We start from the raw sequence: 5,946 nt of genomic DNA on the forward strand, positions 1-5,946 counted from the left end.
GCTTCCAATAACCGTGTTATTTGGAATTCCACAGTGCCACCAGTTATTGAAAACGAATCATTGGAAATTACATGCATAGCGTACGACGGTATGTATTATATAACATTAAATTAAAATTTGACCTTATACAATTTCTCAGTAAATAGTTGTTATTTATGCGATTTTTCACGATATTGATGATAAGCAAGAATGTAAAACAACGCAATCAGACAATGCAGGCTCATTTTTTAAAAGTCAGACATATATCATTATAAATCTGTCTTCGTATTCAGTACAAATTAAAAAAATTATTTTATTTTATTAATATAATTTTATGATTCCATATAAAAAATCGTAGTTAAAATTTATTATAAAAATAATCCAAGAATTTTTTTGATCAAGTGATCGTAATGGGTTTTTTTTATAACATACAGAATTTAAATAATGTTAGTAAATTTAGTTTAATTTTTTACTCTTTTTTGTTTTTTTAGTTTTTTAGACGTCGAGAAAAATATGCGATTAACTTTTAAAAGAAAAGAAATTAAAACAAAACAAATAAATAAATCCCAACGCCTACGAAAAAATCTTTATTCGATTATTTATTTTCAAATATTTGGTCGTGTAGAATCTATTAATCGCTATAATTTAGACAATATTTTTCTTTGTTACAAAATTATTTACATAATAACTATCATTCCATTCAAATTAGGCGATTCGCTTTTGGTTTTAAATTAAAAATAATAAAGCTTCAATTAATTGTAATATCTTATTTTAAAAGTAACTTTTTTGACTCAAAACATTAAATGTAATTTATGTCATAAAACACTTGCAAAACAAAAATACAGTTAAATTACAACTAAACTTGTTTCAAACTCTATTAAATGATAGGTATTTGTAAATGATAAAAACATAGACGTTATACCTGGTAACTGCTTACTATTACTGATAATTTATTTGAACTGTACAAGCAAATAAATATGCGACACTTGACATATACTAAGTATAAGTTCAACAAAAAATTACATTACGGAAACAACATACAACATGCTAGGTAACATTAAAACAAAAATGTAGTTTACTATTTACAATCTTAACTTAAAATAAAAACTCCACGATAAAATATGAGAACGTATCAATATACGTATTCAAATATTCTATTGAATCATTGTGAATTATATTTATACTGATATTATTTTATAAAATTGTTTAATAACCTGATATTTTAAAAAGGGCTAATCCCGTTAAATTTATAAATAAATAAATATAATAGAAAAATTCAACTGTGCATTTTGATGAAATTTTATTAGAGTCACTGTTCTTAGTTACTTTAAATTATTTTAAAGTATATATACCAGGAAGAAAATTAACATTTCTTAATTTAAAAATTCATACATTCTTGATAATAATTTAAGCTAATTTACTGAAACATCAACAAAAAATGTTAAGTTTTAAAGGTCAATCCTTTATGTATACAAAACTATGAAAAATAAACAGATTACGATTATCATGAACTTAACAGATAAAAGAACATCTTGAACTCTTTATATAAATAAAACCTAACTTAAAACTTCTGGCACGAACGCCAAATTTGTGTTTATTATCTATAATATACTCATAAAACTTTGCTATGACATATGTCAAGAGAATATAACATTCATGTGAAATATATGATTTTCTAATAAATATCAATTATAATGGCTTAAAAATTCACGTAGTCTTTTTTGTTTTAGCGTTTAATTTTTATACATTTTATTAAATTTTCCAAATAATGAAATTACCGAATATTAAATAATTTAACATTTATTAATATTTAATAATTAACAAAAAAAAAATTTAGTATGGTGAAAACGTTGTCATCAATAATGGCATAAACAGTTATTAATTTTTATGTGACAATGCTTTAGCATAAGTTAAGTGACTGAGAAGTCATAAACTCTAGAATAATTTAAGTATAATAAATCTTTTAAGTGTAATACATTAGAGAAATGATCCTATGAGACCATGAAGTTATTTTGAGGGTGAACACTGAAATGGTGCAACAGTGTGTGTTGCCATGTGTTGAGAACCTAAATTTATGACGTTATTTTGCAGTGGTGTTTTTGAACATTAATATATCGTACTCAAAAATTATTGCTTTCTAGTTTCTATGATTTATACAAAAGTAAAATGAAATGTAATTAAAAATACGTTGAAGCAAAAACTGTATTTTTTTATCATTTAAATGTTTTATGTACAGGTTTTTTACATAGTTTGAAAAGTATTAACTAATAATTTAAACGGTTTTCATACATTCGAAATGATTAAAAATAAAATTGTAATTATATTACTTTAGAGTAATAGAATTACAATTTTTTTTTTTTGATTTTTATGTAGTTAATAGTAACAGATCAAAAATGAAAGTGAAGATAAATCGTACTTTTTTTGTACATTTATAAATTTTTATACTTTAGATTTTAGAAATTACATTTTGGTAGAATTATTATATTTACTTTTTATGTTTTCGGGTTATAATCCATTAAAATCTATTTTTAGTTTTATTATTAATAAAGGAAGTACCAAGTATAAATTAAAAGCTCAAAATATAAGTAGTTATATATATTTTTAAATTTGTAATACTGCTTTAAGTGTATTTTTTTCCAAGTGTGTAAGTTTGCAAGAATTTCGAGAATAAAAAAAGTTATAAAACTTTCTGTAGCTGATGTCGAATAATAATACCCTTGGGTTCATTAAAATAAATGTGTATAAAAAAAACTATGATTTTAAAGTTTTTTCATTTGTTAAGTTTGTCAATAAGTTTGTTTTATTGCGAAATTCCAACGATGTATGAACACGAGAAACATTCATCTCGCCATAACATCAAGATTTATCTTATTTTTGTATATCTCTATAAGTAATTACCCAAATGAAAGACACATATAGGGTTAACTCCATTCCTCTATAAGACATTAAATTCACCGTTTTCAAAGCTATAAAAATTACTCCCCTGTGACCTTAATTTGAATACATGTAAAGTTCACTAGATAGACATTACCATTAACAAGCTTTACGCTACAAGTAGGTGTATGGTATTATACTTCTCGTATATGAAATTAAATTTATATTTTGCAAGAGAGTGTGCGGTTTAATTTATAGTGCAGAGCCATGTGCTCGTGCAACTCCAACGCTATATTAACATTAATTTAATAATTAAATTTAAGGTATGTAGTGTTTTGTTTTTATTTAATCCATAACTTGTAACAATAATTGATAAACGTGATAGAATAACGTTATATTTATTGATACTAAGCGTTTAAGTGTTGAAATTTGAAATGCAAATGGTGTAATCGGTTTATTCTATCTCTTAATATTTATGACGTTAATGTAAATAGTTATAAAAAGTATTGTTGACCAAAGATAAAATAATAGATGGTTAAAACATAACAAATATTATTAAAAAAGATAATTTAAATTAAATATAATAGTTAGAATAAGTACACTGGAAAAAAATTATAAAAAGTATATAGAGTAACGAATTACTAAACAAAATCTCTTTAATAAGTGAACACCGTCGTTGTTACTTAAAATTTTAACTCTTTGACATCTAAACTGAATAATTTTTTACGCATACATGTAATGGATTAATTTAAAATTCTTATATTGTCATTCAAATATGCTACAGTTTATATGTTTATATACTAAAAAAAAAAATGTTTGGAAAATTGGCAAAAAATATATCTAAGTATACATAAAAGAGTAAAATAAGTACTAAGAAATTTTTAATTTTAACATAATCGCACTTAAATAAGGTATTAAAATGTTCTGGAATATGCTTCAAAAATCTAATATTGTGTATGATAAAAAAAATCCTAGGTTTTTTTGAAATAATGAGATATACGATATGGTGTTATCAATAATGCCACAACATGTTATTTTCGTTTTATTACTTATGTATATCTTATAGTAATATCTGAATAAATACATTTTAAATACTTGTAAATATTTTCTGTAAGAAAAATATAAAAAAAATGTTATGGCATTTAATTGTATTATCATTAATATAAATTTTCTCTCATAAAATTATTTCACTGAGAATAATATGTGCTATTAACTCAAATAAATCATCGATATACCAAATATGATCATTCAATCAAAATATACTAAAACATGCAATATAAAACTTCATTATTTTATTAATGTTGTTACGAAACAGATTTGTATATCACTCAGAATATTTTTCCATGTAGCAAAATGAAACATGCAAATGTATGAACATACGTTTATGAGCAATTAAAATAGTATCCACTACAGGGCATATTCAGTTTTTCAAACTTAAATTTCATTTGGAAAATTTATTATTTATTTTGCTATCGCTAAAAGTACTTTAATTCAAAAATAGATGAAAGTATAAATCTTACGTCCAGATATTAAAAGTTAATTAAAGCTGAACGTCGATTATAAAGTAATAAAAGTTAATAGTTTATAATAAAAGTTAAAATACTTAGCATCTTTTTTTCTTTTAAAAAATCTATTAAATAAAATTGTTTATCATAATATTAAATAATTTTTGCTCGAAACAAATTATTATAAGTTTTAAATTGAAAAAGGTAATTGATAATTAATAAAATATAAAAGATCAAATTCGAGTAATTGAAAATGTATTTAACATGTTCATGTGTAGTTGTTGCCAGTTATTATTAAAATTAAGCAATTAATTTTGAAGAATTTTAATGTATTTAGTCATTTTATTAAAACATTACTTTTGTTAAATTTTTAAAATGTAAATCTTCATTCGCATTTCCAACTTAAATTATAATTAACATTGATTATTAATAATCAATAAATCAAAAAATTCTTTTTATCAGAGTAAAAAATTGTATTTTTAAATAAATAAAAATTATTTTTTTTATATAATCTCATTATAACTATAAATTGTCCGTATATCTTTTGCAATTTTTACTCAAATAGCTATTTCATACTCAAGGACAGTGATACCTAAGTTTAGAGTTTCCATACTCAAACATAAAAAAGTACTGTCACGTTCAGTTATACCTTTTTGAAAAAGTACATCTTGTGCATTATCATCATCATTAAAGTTGTGCAATAAAATTTTAACTTTTTCATATTATCATGTATATTTTAGCACAATACTTTACAATAATTTCTATATATTACTCGACTTATAAAGGTAGTACCTTGTATATATAATTATTTAAATTACTATTGTAAATCCGAATAGTATTATCATTGTTGTAGTTATTTCTATAATTATAATAATAATTACTAGTGAATTTATAATAGAATAGAGCAGATTGTCAAAGTTATAAAAGCTCTCCAAAACGCTGATAGAACTTTGTTAGGCAGACTACAAATATCATTGAATTCTAAAATTCAATTCTCTTAGCTTTGTACTGTCTCGCGGTATATAGTGGTTAGCGTCACAGTACATTATCTTGAAACAAGCCGTTTTTAATGTCGAGATCTTCGGATTAACCAAACCACAATCCATGATTTACGCTGATAAGTGCGAGAGGATAACTCGCTTTTAAGCTAATTAAAATATTATTCTTCAAAAAATCTGAGACGCAAACCGTTATTTCCTTTAAAAGTTTATACTACAAAAAGCTATAATAAAACCAAATCTCTCTTAAGTGACAAAAAAAATTTAACCGAATACAAAAATTGCAAAGTTTTGCAAATGGCTTGAATGTTTTTCTGCGTGGTAAATACACAGGACAAATGTCCTTAGACTGTAGGCGTGTACCCTAGATAATATAAAACTATTTATTTTACTCTAGTTCTTACATTTTTTCCTTTCCTATGCACTGTTTCACTAGGAATTCTTATGAGATAATTATCTCTAAAAAAAAATAATAATAATACGCATCTAAATAAAACTTTCCTTCTTTTTACTCACTCGTTTCTTTATTTAATGTAATTTGGTGTTAACAACTCAATGATCATTTTGTTTTTGTTTTTTTTTTTTTTTTT

At 23.3% G+C, this 5,946-nt stretch overlaps 1 protein-coding gene across 3 annotated transcripts in view; it reads left to right on the forward strand.

Annotated features, from left to right (window-relative positions):
• The window catches only part of LOC126899861 (hemicentin-1-like), a 151,450-nt gene that overhangs the window by 115,598 nt on the left and 29,906 nt on the right, over nucleotides 1–5,946 (forward strand). The window lies entirely within an intron of this gene.

This window comes from Daktulosphaira vitifoliae, unplaced genomic scaffold, assembly GCF_025091365.1.
Source record: "Daktulosphaira vitifoliae isolate Bord-2020 unplaced genomic scaffold, ASM2509136v1 Scaffold_2, whole genome shotgun sequence".
Classification (NCBI taxonomy): domain Eukaryota; kingdom Metazoa; phylum Arthropoda; class Insecta; order Hemiptera; family Phylloxeridae; genus Daktulosphaira; species Daktulosphaira vitifoliae.